The sequence below is a fragment of the Grus americana genome, chromosome 9 (assembly GCF_028858705.1).
Source record: "Grus americana isolate bGruAme1 chromosome 9, bGruAme1.mat, whole genome shotgun sequence".
Lineage (NCBI taxonomy): Eukaryota > Metazoa > Chordata > Aves > Gruiformes > Gruidae > Grus > Grus americana.
In genome coordinates, this window is record NC_072860.1 from 7,471,403 (window position 1) to 7,489,408 (window position 18,006).

Here is an 18,006-nt window from a genome sequence, read left to right on the forward strand (position 1 = left end):
CCAGCCCGCGCCGTCCACGCGTGAAACTCGCCCTCGGGCACCTACAAACTTTTCCGAAAAGCCAGCACCCGAGAGGGAGCGGGCGAGGTGCGAGGCGCTGCGCGGCCCGGGAGGCTGCTTAGCACCGCCGGGAAAAGACAACAGGCGTCAGCCCCCAGCCTGCCTCGCTGGGGAGGAAGCAACAGGAAAATGCCCCAAATCCTGCTGGCGGGTTCCAGCCGGTACCTCACGCTCTGCCAGGGAGAGCCGGAGCTGGGGAGCGGGCAGAGATTACGGCACATGGGCTTAGTATAAACAAAACATGTATATTCTTGAGGGGATGTTATGCATTATTTGATCTCTCTAGGCCATATACACGTAGGTGAAGCTCTAATTATGCTTTTGGATGCCAAAACCAAACACGCACTTCTAGGTAAGCTTCAAGTCTGCAACTTTCTAGTAGCAGGTATAGTGCTGTGTTTTGTATTTAGTATGAGAGCAATGTTAACAACACGCTGATGGTTTTAGTTGTCTCTGGGTAGTTGTAGTGTCTACATTAAGTCAAGGACTTTTCAGCTTCTCACACCCTGCCAGGGGCACAAGAAGCTGGGAGAGCAGCGCCCGGACAGCTGGCCCAGACTGGCCAAAGGGATATTCCATACCATAGAACATCATGTTCCATATATAACTGGGGAGGCGAGCCGGGAGGTGGGATCGCTGCTTGGAAACAGACTGGGCACCGGGTTGGTTTTTCTTCCACATGTGGTAAGCATTTGTGCATCACTTGTTCTATTACTATCATTATTCTCTTCCTTTGTTATCCTATTAAACTGCCTTTATCTCAACCCATGAGGTTTTTTCCCATTCTCTTCCCCATCTCCTTGGGGGGAAGGGGTGAGCGAGCGCTGCCTGGTGCTCAGTTACCGGCCAGGGTTAAACCACGGCAGGCATTAAACCACAGCACGCTTCTACGTGGCTACGGGCAAGGCCCGTACAGGCCTGTCAAACCAGTGCTGGTTATAAGACAGTCAAAAGGCGAGCGCTTCATCACTACTCATTAATATCAGAAAATGCCAACCTGAAAAAGTGTTTTCTAATCCTAATCCTCTCTGTCTCTAAATCCCCCCCCACCTGGAACACCAGCATCACTTCCACAGATGTTGCGTTTTCCCTCTCACACACAGTGCCTGGGTCAGAGCTCGAGACAACAAATGTCAGATGCTGCTTCTCCTCCCGCTGTCTATGCACTTCCCACCCCAAAACTAGATTAACCTTTCTCAGAGACTTCAGAGCCGTCTGTAAAGATGACATAAAATAACTGTCTCTTGCAGGACAAGACAATAAACTTACAAAGGTGAAGAACTTAAATTAGGAACTGTTTTTCCTTAAATTCTGCTGTTCTACCTATGCTTTATACTTCTAGGGATGGGGAGGGCAAGATTTTTTTCCCCTGCTCTTTCATGGTGATATTTATTTCTACATTATTTGTATTTCTTTTACTAAAATCTTCAGAAAGGCTTTTAGCAAAGAACTGAGCCAGACAAGAGAAATACCCACGCTTAGACCATAAAAAAATGGAGAGGAAATTCTGCAAATTCTTTGCGAGTCTTCAGTCAAGAAATCCTCAGTAGAAGCTGCAGTAAAACCTGCCGTGTGTTTCACACATGCCATGCGGGCAGAAAAAGTGTCAGATAATGGCAGTGCCCCTTCTGTGGGGACCTAGAGGTGCCTCCAGGGGTCAGACGCTCCGGACCCTACTGAAATATTTCAGACAAGAGCACTAAACTCAAGTTCCTCTCCAGGCCCTGCATACGCACCCGTCCTGCAGCCTTTGGGTTAACTGGTAGCAGTAGAGTAAATAGAAAACAAAGGATTAATGGGAGTTTTCTGTGTGCTCCACAGTTCCTTAAGCCTAGAAAACGCTTTCTACTGCTTCCCATTCCCTCAGGCGGTCTTTGTCTGGTTTATATATACACACGTGGAAATCTTGAGATGAGTACTCGCTGCGCTCTTTACTAGCGGACAAGTTACTGAATTTAAATCCTCCTCCTGGATACGAGCACCGGCTAGTAACTGTTCCACGGCACTCATTTGGGAGAGGAGCCCTAGAACGGGCAATGTTTGCACAGAATAAGTGGGGCGAGCCTGTGCTGAGAAGGATGTTTTGCTTTCTTTTCCTCAGTTTTTAACAGCCTTATTTCTCTTACACACTTTCCCAAAGCAGCACTGTCTCCTAACACTTTTTTTGGCAGTAAGCAGTACGTTTTCCAGTGTAAAATGGGATGTGGTCCTTCGTGCCTGTGCCAAGCTTGACGCAAAAAGCAAACTTGGAAAGACTTTCTACATGGTTTGTAATACTCAATCTACAAAAGAAGATTAAAGAAATCACATTAGAAGTCAACTTTTGTATCTTTTCAGCCAGCTTTAGATGGAAAGGTCTGAAAATTGAACAATGCAGAGATCAATCAGGCAGCACAGAGTTTTGGGAACACACTTCATGTGCAAATGTGAAAACACTTGAGGGTGTAGAAAGTGTCATTTTGATTAACGAGGGCTAGAAATGCTATTTGTATATAGATGAGAATGTATATATACGCCTCCACAGAGCTTATTAACAGAATAGTAAACAATCACATTTTAAAATATTAACACAATTTTAAAACAGACTTAGAGCATGGTATAGATACAGCTGGTTCTTTTGAGCTGAACTCATACAATACCTGGGGAGGTGAGGAAGAGGTGCACGTTTGTATAACATTACAAACCTTTCAGGATAAACTCTGTGACACAAAAATCAACAAAATGAGCCATTTGGTACAGTTCCTGGAGCCGTGCACCCCAAAGGGCAGAATCCAGGCTGTATCATAAGGTGCGTTACTCAGGTTCCCCAAGTCTTCCGCTGGTTTGATTTACCTCACAAAATAAAAATCACAGTCAGAAAGGAAATCTTAAGAATAATACGCATTTCTCTCCATGACTGGGAAACATCACTGTTAGGTGGTGAGGGGAAGGTGAGGAATCTTCTGCGTCTCCTATCTGCTTGGAATTGCTGGGCAGACAGTGGAGGGTAAAAGCTGCGCACTGCTGCCCGTGAAAGAGTAAGGACAGTTAAGAAAAAAAAGATGAAAAAGAAAGTTGATTTAGATCAAGAGAGAGAAGGCAATAATCTGCTTTCTGCTTCTATCACACATGAGAATCATCGTTTGAAGTGGTATCTTGGCACCTGAGCTTGGCAAACAGACCGAAAAGAATTAACTGCCCAAATTTGTTCTTCCCATATGCAGTGACCTTTCAAGGCAAGACCCACGCTTACCGCCTGGTGAACCCTTATCCGCCCTCAGCTCTGCTCAAAAGTAATTAGGAAACATTTCCTACACGCATGCAGGAGGCACTGAGCCCTGACCCTACAATCCATCTAAATAACAAATCAATTGCTATTATTTTACCCACTTGGTTTCTGGGTATTGCTATCCTCAGGGTATCGACGTCGACTCCGGTTTGTGTCCCAGGCTGAGGTTCCCTGCTGACAGTCCAGGCTTGCCGGCCCTGCAGCCGCCCGGCTTTCCGGGCAGAGCTGCCTCGCAGCGCAGGCAGAAGGAGCTCGCAGCAAAGGACCATTTAGGCACTGCTCGTGTATCTACATCCCTAGAATTCTTCCTGTTTTCAGGTCTGCTGCGTTTTGGGCAAGCTCCAGGGCAGAGGGGGGAGTTGAGTGAGGCCACAAACAAAAGGTTCTCAGCAGAATGGACAGTATGGACAAAGCCCACCTTGAAGTCCACAAGACAGCACAAATACACAACTGCGATTTATGGATTGTAAAGAATTATGTTTCATTGCCTCACATTTTCCATTTAAGGTGCTTAAGCAACCCATATTATTTCTAACAGCCCTCTTAGGTACAGCAATACTGCAGTCATCATTCTTATAGGGGAGCCAAAGTTGAGAATTATGATGAAAATCTTTGTTTTCACACATTTTAGATATCCACATGAAAAGACATGACCTTAGCTATAGTTGTCTAAAGTTCACAAAATTCCCACACAAGATGTTTAAATCTTAACAGTACTTCTGTCCCAAAGCTCTGCTTCCATGAACGCCGGACCTTCATACCAAAGGATCCAGAGAAACAGAGGCACACACTTTCCTCTAACTGCTCAAAGCGCTACCTGGTGACAGAGCTTCTCTGCATGCGGGTTTTCATTCTGACCCAGCCTCATACCTGTAACAGTGAATTCAGACTTTACCACTGCTACTTGGAGTCTACCAAAACAATTAACCAAGAAGCCAGGATACACACATCTCTTAATGAATTGCCAAACTGCTGCTGAGACCTGCTCTCATAGACCACTGGGCAGAAGTTAGAATTCACCTTCTTAGAGCACATTCCTCTTCAGCCACAACGAGGAAAACCCAAAGAGGTTAGCAAATCAGCACTTGCATAAATGTTTCATTAGTTCAAAGATTTTAAACTGAGGATAAAGGTTCTGCATGCCCCATTTGAGAAATAAGGATGACATTCAGAAATACTGAACATTGCAAAAGTAGCTTGTTTTAAAATGTCAAAAGTCTGTCTATTGAAAAGCAGAGCTACCCACACTCTCAGATGTATTTCCAAAGCTTAACGTATACTTCATATCCTATTACATAGTCAAGTTTCTTCCCCAAACACATCAGATAAGGAAAAAAAAAACAGACTATACACACACAATACTCTCAGGTAAGAAGCAAGCAGCTCACGCCCCCTTTTGTTCTGCTCACGTATTATCTTCAGAGCTCAGGGTCTGAAGAACTCTCTGATTGCTCTGTGGAGTTGGTATTCAAGTCTTTCCTTCATGCAAGATTTAGTTGGACACAGCCATAAAGAGAGTCCAAGGTTTTTAGGGAAGGGTTTTTTCTTAAACACTGTAATGACTACTTGGCCTGTGCTAGCAGTAAACGAGATAGGGACATCTCAGAGGACACAACAGTATCAACTGATAAACATGGCAAGTTATTATGGTACTGAAAATGATCCAAAACCCATTCTACTTACTTATTTTGGGTTCTGCACAACCTAAAGGGCAAATTCCAGAGGTTAAATTCCAACACAGAAACCTCCGTCAGAGTGATCTCTGAAGAGGTGGTTCCTTTTTGGGAAGCCCAGAGAGCCTGTACCTCCACTGGCTGCTGCAGTCCAGTACAAAGAAGCATTTTCCTAGAACTTGCTTTCAAACTACATTAGACCCTTTCAAGTCATTACAATGCCACAAACCCCATCAGAACCTGACTGGCAGCTAGTTCACATCACAAGACTCTGGCATCAGGGTCTCTGCTTTGAAATCTAATAATGCAGGTAATCATATTTTGCTCTAGCTTTACTTTTCAAGTGGTATTACTACATAGCACTTCCCAGAGTACATTATAGCAATCAAATGCAACTATAGGAAGGTCCATTTCAGGAGAGCAATCAACTGCAAAATTTTCAGTCGGAACAGATGGGTATAGAGCCTGGGACAATGGCTGTCACAGGAACACCTCAAAGCAAGTCAGTATACAAGGCTGCTGACACGGCAGTACATAATGTGCTTGTTTTGCAAAAGGACACTGATGAGTCGGGGTGCGAATGGATGTTCATTACCTCACTTAAGAGTCCTCAATGCATCAGTATTAGCTTGATTTAGACTGAATCATGACTGATCCAACCCCCTGGATCATTCTGTGTATTCATTCTGTCACATCAGCTACTACACATGTGACGGAAACTCAGCTTAGGTATTATTGACGCTTTTGATAATATCGGTACTTGTCCATTGAGCCAGTCAAGAGAGATTAACAGGTCTTTATGGCTTCCCATGGGAAAAATTTTGACTTCATAGTTAGCAAGGAGTGACTGCAATGATCTTTCTCTCCTATCTTTTTCTTTTAATGTGACTGTGACATCCCAAAATAATTACTTGCGAAAGCCACAAGATGCATACTTTGGATCACAGGCAACTTGAGTGTGGAAAACCATAGCACGTTAGATGTTCTTTCAAATCCTGTCATGAGGAGCTAATGTGGGTAGATCTGTCACCCAGATTTCCCCACGATGTATTTCTGGAAATATAAGTAATAATATATCTCTCAGATTTTTTTTTAACTGAAACAGACTGGGTTTTGTTTCAAAACTTCCTTCCTAAACTACTTAGTGGATAATTTCCACAAGATTTCAAAATATAACAAAATATCAGACAAATTAAGAGGTAGGTCCAAAAAAGATCATCATCTTTGAAAAGGCAGAATTTACCCTGTATTCTGCCTTGCTTCCGGATGAAAAATCCTGCATTTTCCAAAACTTGTGGAAACTGTATCAAAGATGGATTTATTCACATCCTCTCTATAAAAAAACACTACTGCTGTTACCCAGCATATTCCAGACATTTATCTTTGCTTAATAGTTTTTTAATATATATGTACATATATATAAAAATATTCCAGGAATATTAGATATATCCAAGAGTTTTACTGTTTCATAATCTTACCTTCCACGTTAAAAAAAAAGTCCGGTGCTAATTACTACTTCTAAAAAGATAAACCCCCCCTACTTAGTTGTTAGAAAAACATGCTTTAGCAGCATGCTTCAGTGAGCTAAAAAAAACCCAAAAAAACCCCCCAAACTTACTCAAAGATACCACTTAAGCCTGATTAATATCTGTGTGAACTCTTTTTTGCTCAGACTGATAACCAACACCTGAAACTCCAGGAAACTCCATCTGAAACTCTCAGGATATGTCACAATTTTCTGTTCCCTGATTTGAAGGGCAGAGGGGAGAGGAGAGGGCCTCAAAGGTCTCCAGTTATTGCAATTGCAAATTTCTGGGAATGTTCTAGCAACTGTAAAGTCGTCGTCTTGAAAGAATTTTGTTTCAGTAAAATTAAACTGCTGAGTATTCCAGGTATCAAATACGGGCTGTGTGAATTCACAACATACAAAAAAGGCTGTGTTACTTGCTTAGCTGCAATAATCTGGACAACAAGATTTAAGAGATATTCTACTAGTTCTACTGTATTTTCTGGGCTTTCATCTTCAACTTCTGCAGTGCAAGCAAACCTGGTAAGTAGCTACAGTTTATTCAGCTTGCCCCCCCTCTTCAAGATTTACAATGATACATATCTTCGGCAATTTTCCCCAGGAGATCTTTTGTTTCTTCAACTTGAAAACATCCATTCACATCAAAAGCAAAGTCAGTACAGTTTATTATCCATTAGACAATTTGAATATGATTCTTCCACTAAAGGCTGTGACTGCAGGCAACCATCTGGGGTCTGGACACACAAAAGGCTGTTCATCAGGGTGTACGCACAAAGGCGCCGTGGGGAGATGGAAGTGTGCACCATACAAAGACACCCGATTGTCTTTGGTTTTCTGGGGTTTTTTTGAGGGTGCCATAAGCATCTAATCAGAGAATTAAGCATCAGGGAGGCAGCCCTCAGATGGCAGACGTCAGCTCCAGCATGGACAGATGGGTGAACAAAGGTGAAAAGCACACAATACACGTGAGCCAGCTTACACAAGAAAGCAGTTCCACTCCTCAATTAAACTGTGTTACAACTCTTGTGATAGCCTATGTTGTGAAGGGAAAATGTATCGCTTTCTTTATGGGACTGTCACACCTATAGGGCCACTTCCCAGCAACTTCCCAGTATATGCAGACTCTCTGTCAATATTTTCTCTGAAGAATTCCGTACCCTACCTGGGACAACGCACGGGGCTCATAAGAGAGATACAACCTCTGTGAGGGAAAACAACGTGGACTGCAGTAGACATACTGGTCTGGCATAATTGTTTGTGAAAGGGAACGCATCTCTCTGTCTTTTAAGACTAGAAACTCAAAGTCTGAGGAGACAAAGAAAACAATCTCATCATTTAACTCACCAAAAAATACACGTCAAAACTATTATTCACTTATTTTTCAATCCATTATGATTGATTTAAAAATAGGATTCATAAAGTAACAAGTTGCCCTCCAACAGAGCTTTTTCTTATGGTAACGTATATGCAGTTTATGTGATGTCAGATATACTATGGCATACATCCCACGGCTAACTAAACTCGGACAGACCAAGTGTACTTCTAGCCCGTCCTGTACTTCTCCAAAATTTCCAAAAACAGAGCATAAATAGTTTTACATCATATTTAAACAGCAAGGATGCAGTAACTTTAAACAGCAAGGATACAGTAACTTTCCAGGCAACAAAGCCTAAATATTTAAATAAAGAGCAGGATGTCAGCAGGAAAACTGAAAAATCTAAGAGAACATAGGTCAATAGAAATGAGCATTAATCTTCTGGTATGACACAATCCTTGCTGAACTTGTAAAATACTTAAACTATTGCAGTTGCCGTTGTCTAGGAGAGGAGAGTAAGTCCTTCCTTTTTCCTTTTGTAATATTTTCTCTCTTGAAAAATAGAATGAAATAAAAAAAAAAAGGCTGAGGCACTTGCATAAGGGGGTGTGCAAAACAATCTCCTAATTTGAAAATAAAATTACCACGGTCTGTCTTTCTTCCTATTCCTATATATAGAGAAAGGAATATATAAAAGTCTTGAAAGACTTTTCTTGGTTTGTGGAATACTGCCCAGGCGTGGACATGTTCAGCATCTTTGGGAAGGTTGTCAGTTGTTCATTTCAGACTCTCTGAAAATTGATCCACGAACAAATAGTGGCTCTTTGTGGATTAGCCCATCTGCCTTCCAGATGGGGGAAAAAGTAGTATCGTAGTAACAGCTGCTCCGACAAGTACAGCAGGTCACAGATGAGTAAGGATGAGGGGTAAAGCAAGGAGAGCCAATATTCAGGAATTCACCGTGTGAATTTCGAATGAGATTGAGATGAGCAAATGTAGAAATGTGTCACTGCCGTATCAGCACAGAGGAGACACAATGCAAGTTTAAAGGTGTAAGAAAAGAAATCAAACAAGACTATGCTAAATTATTTAGGGAACGAAGGAAAAGCTATTCAGGACTAACATAGAGTCCCCTTCGTTATCGGCAATTTTGGTGTAGAAGCCTCTAAACCTCGAGACCCAGGCTTTCTTTTGTATCTCTATCACAGATAGTGAGATCCAGCCCTCAAAAATGAAAATGAAGTGTGTGTTCAGTTGGAGATATGCTTTGTTTTTCCGCCTTTGGAGTTACACATGAAGTCATAAATCAAATGGTCCTGTTCACATCGATGTAGCTAAGAGCTAGGCAGAATTTCCATTATATTAAACTATTTTTCTTAGGAGTTACTGATACTGTATATTTCATCTCTAAGGTGAGTCTGCTTCCCAAATTTTAGCTTGCATTTAGCTAGGTACAAACTCCAACATGCTACAAACACCATCCTACAAGCTAGTTAACAGCCTGAGTTTCCCTGAATTCACTGGGAGGAAGGGACATTTAACGGAAACTGTGGAGAGCGAGAGAGGAAAAGTTAACACATTTCTGTGCTGGAAGTTAAACAAGGACTTCATAAAATCTGATTTTCTTTTTTTTTTTTTCCCAGTTAATTGGATCAACATATGTCTGAAACACAGCACTCCTACCTACAAGCTATTCACCTCTAATTGATTTCTTCCTGGATGCCACCATCCAAACATTTTAACAGGAGAACTGCAGTTTGGAAGAAGTGCTGTCACGCACCTCGCTTGGTGACACCAAAAAGCACAGCCAGTACATGACACTGGATATGCCAAGAACTCCTTTCCTTTGAAAGATTAACTGGTTTGTATCTAAAATAGTAATAGCATGGTATTATGCATTTCATAATGCTGAACTGAATGCATTTCAGCTGTTGTCACTTTTTTAGAGAAAGCTACTTTTTTTTTTCTTTCTTTTAATCAGAAACCTATCGAAAGACATCTTTAATGGCAACAAATTAGTCATTGTTTAACTCTATTAATAAATTATATCCTCAGGGTATACTCCAAAATATATTATAAAATATCTTATGCATTCTATATACATGTTATGAGGTGGAACATTTAGTATCTACATTTGCAGATTGTTCTGTTGAGAAAAATGTTTACGTTTGAACCGTAAATTCTTCCCAATCCTGTCATATGACAGAACAATTTAGCCAAGAAAGAAAAAGAAAATGTAACAGCAATCTTATGCTATTCACTGTCCGAGTTCAGAAAGTTAAGTGGTAATAATAGCATATTCAGGCAATCAGACGTACCGGTAGTTTGCCAGGACAATAAAACCTGTCTTGAAGAGAGGGAGAATACTAAAACTCATCAGAACCGCCTTCCAAAAAAGCAAACTCACTCTGCAACTATTTGGGGATAACTGATGCTACTTACAGGCTCCCTTTCTGCTTTATTAGAAGGCTATGAAGTACCATTTAGAAAAAACCTCAGCACAAGAAATGCCAATATGCTCCCCAACACTGGTTTGCCGAGTTTTGATCTAAACAGAGCAAGTTCCAGTTCAGTGACACCGAGGGTGCTGACTTACCTGGCTCTGCCCTGTCCTGGCATTGTCCAACATAACCCTCATCTCTTACGTTAGCTACCCGCCATATCCTATACTTGAAAAACAAAACAGCAGATCTTTCAAAGCACACATATACATCACTGTTGATACCTAAATATATATATACGAAGACATAAAAACCAGCACTTTATTGGTTTAAGCCCAATTTCTAGGCGATTTTTGCCAGACAGACATTTTCTTACCCCTTCTGTACAGTCAGTTGCATTCCTTACAAACAAAAGACGCAGTCTATTTCAAGCGTACAAAAAAAGCAGGAATGAATATTTGATGAGAAAAGACGTGGGACCTAAAATGTTTAGTATGAAACACATATGGAAAAGCAACCCTCTGCTCAGAAAAAAGAAAGGAAAGATTGTCATCTTGTCACCTCTCCTTCTTTTTATACAGTAGAAAGAACACCATCACCATGAGACAAATTATAGATCCTGTATGTTACTGGAGATCATATGCTTAACTACTTTTGCCATAGGTTTTTCACATGAAGAAAGCACTAAAGACAACTATTACGATCATGGGTTAGGAAACTAGAGTTTAGCATTAAACCCTCTGGAAGGAGGGTTCAAATGAATTTTGTTCCCTCTCATATCCTGCAGCAATCAGTCCAATCCCAAAACACAGGATTAGAGAATTTCTGTGACTTCTAAATTTCAGATGATGCTCAGAGGTCTACTACATAGGTACTTCATCACAAAATCAGCTCGTGTTTCAATATGACTTGAAATAATCACGTTCAGCAGCATAACATCAGACATCAGAAACAGTTTGAAGGAATGTCCTAGCAGCACAATGTCAGTATTTTTGGTTCTGGCTGGGTGTGAGCTCCCTGGAATATCCAGGTGCCTCCAAGCAGGAGCAGGCACAATGGGACATTTGCTTCCGATGAGACACTAATCCCCAGCAGGCTTTGGCAAGTCAGTGCAGCTCCTCTGTTCCATCAGCCCAGAGAAGGCGAAGCAAGAAGGAAAACCAACCCTGTAATCCTCTCTACGCGTACCTCATCGGGCGGCTGGTATTCGAGAGTGCCTGGTGAGGCAGGTGAGAGGGGCATGAAACCAAATTCACCACCCACCTATTCCTAGACAGGGAATGATCTTATGTGGGTACCCTTTCCCTAAGCCAAGCAGGAGGAAAGCAAAGCAAAGCTTGAGCACGCAGTCACAGCAGGCAATGGTGGAGGGCATGGAGGAAGATTTTGCTGTGGTGTTTGCTGTAGAACTTCAGCGTTCCCTATTAAAACCTGATAAAACAGAGTAGGGGTGGGATATTCAGTCCTTCCCTCCAGAAACAATTCAGGAACGTGGGTCTCTCTCCCCCAAATATTTTGCAGTGGGATGCTGCAGTGAACCGTGACCACAGCATGTCAGCCCTCTCCGGGGCAGTCATCCGTGGAAGCAGAGCTGGGGATGGAACAGGCTGCTCAAGGAGCCTTGTAATTGCATGCTAGTTAAATTGTAAGTCAGCAGCTCTATCATTAAACTGTAATAATATTACCGCGATGCAGAAAGCTCAATTCAGAGATGGAGTTTAATAGTATGTTGCCAAAATGTATTCACGTTGGCAAATAAATGAATTCTAGTTCAAATTAAACTTCCCTTGTTCATACCACAATATTACCACATGGTTAATTAGAGGCTTTTTTCTGTTTAAAAAAAAAGTTATTTAATGGACAAGATAGCAGGCTTTTAGAAGTTATATATGTGCAGCTAACTATTTATTATATAGTTCTGATCTCCCATCCGTATAAATTGCTGCTGCAGTTGCTGCACACTTCAAGAAGTTTTTCACTTGAGTTCTTTAGATCAACACAGAGAAATCACCTTTGACAAGATCCTTCACAATTTTCTTAGGTTAAAAAAAAAGTCCTACATACAAGATGCATAATGCTTTTTTCTTTTTTTTTTTTACAAACATAAATCACACTTTGTCAAAAATGGATTCAAAAATCTAGAAGATGAAAGGAGAAGGATGGTACAGAAAAACTGAAACCAACAAAAAGCATCTTCAGTAAAGGAGGCACTCGCCAAAGAACATTTATTTAAAGCAAACACCATAAACATAACTGTATTGTTCAACTGGTAAGCCTCGAATCATCGTTCACTTCAGCAAACTCCTACGGCACTAACCCATTTTCTTCCAAAGAGAATGCTTCTGGATTTGGGTTTTTGCGGGAGGGGGTTTTTTGCTTTTGGCTTTGAAGGAGCAGGTGTTTGTTTTATTATTTAAATAACTGCTTGTTTGCTTTTGAAACATTTGAAATCTTGCGATTGAGACATGCTTCTACGTGCATGCGTTTCGCTCTCTGGACTGGTAGTTACACTCGACTTTGAATAAGAAACTTTTGAGAAGGTTCTCAGGTTTTTTCTGAAAGTGGATGCAGATAATTGAAAAAATTAAATATAATTCAAGCAACATTTAAAAATGTTAGTTCAACTGTATATATTTACAGATTTTCACTGCAACAAAAAAGTTTGTTCACTACACAAAAGAAGTGTCAATATTTTTCCTCATTAAAAATAATTATCCTAAGAACAAAAAGACACCCTCAAAAAATTCTAGCTAAGAAAAAGCCCAATGCAAATCTACAGACTATTACCAACAAGATAACAGGAACATTTTTCATTCTTTAGCAAAAGATAATCTCATTATGAGATTACTACAATGAAGATGCTAAACATAGCTATTAAAAATTGAATTAAATAATTTTAAGATCCCATTTATTATTAAGATCTGATTTAATTATATAACACTGAGAGCGTGAGACATGTAGCTTAAAATGTTGGTGGGATGTAATTAAAAAACATTAAGTCTAACACCAATTTGAGCCACAAGAAATAGAAAAAGAGCCAAACCATATACATAACAAAATCTCAACCATCATTTAGCCAAATAAGCCATCAACTTTATTTTCATTACAAAGTAGCAAAATGCAGGTTCAAGAAAATTACTGTTTGGAGGAAGGAAGATTGATTGATAACATTAATTCATGCTGCTGACAACTTAACTTGTAATGTGTTGCTTTGAGAATATGGACATTTTTCAAAAAAATAAATTAAAAAAAATAGAGATCTGGTACAGGTACCTGAAATATGTTACGAAGCTGACTATAACTCAAATGTCTTTTTAGGGCCCCTTAAGCCATTTCAAATTAAACTTAGGAGAACTGCAGACAGCTACATTTAGCGCTATCTTGCCATAGAGTTATAGCTCAGTAAAGATGTTTGCAAAAAACAACCTGATATGGAAATTCTATTATTGTTCATTTCTTAAAAAGCATAGGCATTAATACCTGTTAATTGTATCAGTAGGCAGCACTAAAACAATGACAGGATTAACTAATCCTCAAGACAATGTACCAAAGTCCTAATTAATGTAAAACTCCGGTGGAATTATGTTTGGCAAATACCGAAGAGCAGCTTTAATAGCCGTGCAGGTCAGGCTCGGATCCCCCTGTCCTCCATCGCCGCGTCAGCCAGCACCACTGCAGCTCTGGCTCCAGCCAAGGACCTCTGCAAGGTCAGCAAGGGAGCGGACAGAGGGGGACAAATCCTCAGGGAGTGTAAGTAACACATGCGGTCTCCCATCCTACCAACTATCAGTCTAATGGAAAGTAATTTAGCTAAGGCTGAGCGTTGCTCCTCCACACTTTTAAGGACAAAACCCTTTTTAAGGACGAGTTCCAAGGGCAACAGACAACAAAGACATTTCCAGAAGTGTGTTCGCGTTACTGCTGTGCTTCAAGCGAGCCAGGAAAGTCACTGCTGACCTTGAGCCAATGGAGAGGAGAAAGTCTTGTAAGGGAAAAACCACCTTAACAAAACAACCCAGAGGAAGCTCTCCTCGTTTCCTTTGCAGTCTGTCCCTCCAGGCTTCTTCTGCAAAAGTGAAGTTCTGCTCTAAATAAGGAAATTGTCCTGAAATTGGTTAAATGCACTACTAGGTTCTCTCTAGAAGAAAGTAATTCTCAACGTATGAGTTAACTACAATTCTTTAAGCAACTCACCACGCAGATTTTCTTACAGAAGAGCAAAAAGGATCAATTTACTAAAACTATTCAGCATTTTAGTGAAACAGATTAATTTTAGTAATATGCAGGAAACCCTTCTTAGATTAGGATCTGTTATTTTAAGTTTTATTTCTTATTTTTTAAAAAATTAGATTAACGGGCATTTTCACACATCTATCACACAACCATACATCCAGATTAAATGCTCTACTGATGCCCTTCTCAAATATTCCCTGTAAAATTTTCAAGTTTTGGTGAAAGTTCACAAAACTATTACAAACTGTCAGGACCGGTATTTTTAAAACAATTTCCTTAATTACACCTGGACTTGTTTTATAAGTAGGCTGTCTTTGAAATGAGTGGCAGATTTGCCATGAACAGGAGGAACAGTTGTTTGCACAAGTATTGTCCTTTAAACATTATGTAATGAAAATTCTAGTATGCAGAAAACAGAAGTTAATCATAACTCACTACACATGGGGCAACCAACAGCCAGTGAATAAACAAAACCTACATTAAAGCATGTCGTTCAGATTAAAATCTTGTATGGAGCAACCTTTCCACATCAGCAGGTTCTCAGATTGTTGTGATTCAGAGGCGTTAACAAGTACGTTGATAAAATGAGATCATCGGAAGCTCTGAAAGTCTGAAGAAGCGCAAGTGCTGAGGTGTGGTTACAAGTCCAGAGCCCACAACGTTTCAGTGTGTTCAAAACCAGGACAGTCAGTGCTTGCCCATGGAAAACAGCACGTAATAGGCACCGATGTGAATTTACTGCGTGCAACCTGATTTGTATGCCCCCCTGTAGTCACCCCTGTGGGACACGCAGGAGGACAGCCACAGTGCTGGCTTCAGATACCTCAGGTAGGAGTCTCCTCCTCGTAATCCATACCAAGACACGTGTAGGGTGTCTCCTATATGGATACGGGCATAGTCCTCTAGAGAGCAATTAGCGTTATGTTACAGTTATGTTATAAATCACCTGCTGGGGGTACCTGTGTCTTACTTTTAGGTATATAGGAATCCTCTGAACCTCAATTAGGAGTCTAAAGATAGACGCTCTGTACAACAGCATGAATACACTGTAATTTCACCCTCAACCTATGGAACTCTCATTTACCCAAATAAATCAGAAAACGTCCCAAAATGCACCACCAGCTTTGCAGATACTAAGGAACAGAAATCCATAACCCAGAGAGCTTTTTGCTTCAGTAATCCTTAATGCTTTTCACAGACACCGATTAAACTGGAATACTCAAAAATAGAACTATTTCCTGAGAGGCTGAAAAGACTGAAGTCACTACATGAAAGCTTTCAAGTACTTACATAGTCTCCCAAAATATGGTAAAATTATCCAGCTACTGTATTACATGACATTGCACAACTGAGAAAAACATGCCAAATGGCTCTAATCCATGCTTCGCACTTTGGGAAGTTCTCGTCCGAATTGCTGCCAGTTTTAGATTATTTACACATGATCAGAAATTTGGTTTGCTCCTTCCTGGTTAAAGAAAGGCTGCATTTCTTGTTTTCAAACCATCACTACAACAGCCACAAAGCTGTCACCTTATATTTTTTAATTAACCACTAATAAGAACAGAAACTTGTGAATCAGAAGGTCATTATGATAATGGTTCATGAAATACTTTGAAGTTTCAAAAAAGAAAGCAAAAAGAAAGCAACTCACAGAAGTATAGTGCTCTTTAGCTAAACATTTTTTATTTTCTTCTTGTAAAAATTTCCAACTGTAAATATACAAACTAGCCAAGAAAGATATATTGGTCTCTAACATAACTTGGTGATAAATGGACATCTGTGGTAAATACTCTTGTTTATAAACACGCTTTCCCAGATTTTCTTCATTTGTTTCACCTCATTTGAACTAGCAGAGCAATGCCAAACAAATACCTTATTTGCATCAAAGTCAATGACACAACTGTGTCCTGGTCCTTGTTGCTTCACGCAGACAATGATCTTTATCACCTCTTATCACTTCACCATTAATTCTTAAAGCTGCAAATTAGACTGCAACACTCATTTTACTGTCAAGATAACAAATTGCAACATCAGCCCTCAGCTTCATGCACAGGATCAGTGGAAGGACTGGCCATCTGCAGAGGTCTTTAAACAACAAAATATATGGAGACATATTATTCTTTACCACAAGAAGTTCAACATTAAAAAATTTTCAATCTCATTTTTGAAAAGTTCAGAACTGCATCTTACTATATGTCAAGGATTATTTCAACAGCAAAAAGTATTTCAATTATGCAGTATCGTGTAACCTGCAAATTCAATTTGAGGACTGATCTGAACACTTTACTGAAAAAAAGGTTTTACTGATCAAAGAAATGCTCTCTGACATTGTGGAAAAATCCCCAAGAGCCAACAGCCGTGATCCTCTGCACACAGCCCAGCCGACACCAGTTATTTCCCCGGTACGAGGCAGTGTCAGAGCGAGAAGCAGCAGGCTCATCTCTTGGAGCAATTCAGATGTGCCCTACTATCCAGCCCTGAGCGTGAGTGTTCAGCAGGCCCCGGAATCTGCTTATCCACGTACTCCACCATAGGTTTCTCAAGAGCAAGATGACAAAACTCTTTTGTTATGCTGGCAGCACACTGAATTTGAAATATGATCAAACCATGAGCCTTTTACCCATACCTTCTTGTTAGACCAAATTCTACAGCTGGGTGAAATCAAAACTCTCCCATCACAATGAAAAAACCCAACCAAAACCCCAAAGTCTCTGCTCCCTGCCTGCCACCAATGCCTTCTCTCTCCACTACCACTGATGCCTTCTGTACCTGGAGAAAAGCCAAAACTTATAGAAAGTAAGTTTTAAAGAATTCCCCCCCCTTTTTTTTAAATTATATTACTGCCAAAAATATGACAAAAAGGTTTTGCTTATCCACTACCACTCATGGAGGGGAAAAGAAAAAAAAATAATCCTGTCCTACAGTTTAACAGACTTTCCAAAAATTATGCCCTGGGAGGTTTCAAATTCCTCTCAGATCTTTCAGAAATTCGGATTAATACAATCTTGGAACACATATTTGAATGCCATACTCATAAGTGCATAGTTACAGCATGTCATCTCTGCAGAAGAGCTGGAGATTTGTTGGGCATCTCATTCATGTGTTACTGTACTACTTATGACAGTGGGACATCCTTTTAAGTTCCTTTAACTCTATGTTCACTACATTTAGACGAGCAGATTGCTAACGTTAATGATGGCACTCTACCGCAGAAGCTGCTGAGACATATTCTCTACGATGGTTTCATCTGGGAGATGGGGGGGGTGGGGGGTGGGGCGGAATTCTGAAACAAGCTTAGGAATTTGCATTCAAAATCTGCTTGATTTAAGACAGCAACTCAAATCTGGGTTTCTTTTTTACTATAAAAATAGTTTTCATATTTATTTGTTTTAGGAGGAGCGCTCAGTCTACTTAGAACAAAGACATCTGTGTTGCTGTGCTTCTAAAACAAAGCTTGACTTATAAAATGTGATTAAAATTTCTAAGTG

General features: G+C 40.4%; 1 protein-coding gene across 4 annotated transcripts in view; it reads right to left on the minus strand.

Annotated features, from left to right (window-relative positions):
* SPSB4 (splA/ryanodine receptor domain and SOCS box containing 4) overlaps positions 1-18,006 on the minus strand; it is a 169,372-nt gene that overhangs the window by 85,388 nt on the left and 65,978 nt on the right. The window lies entirely within an intron of this gene.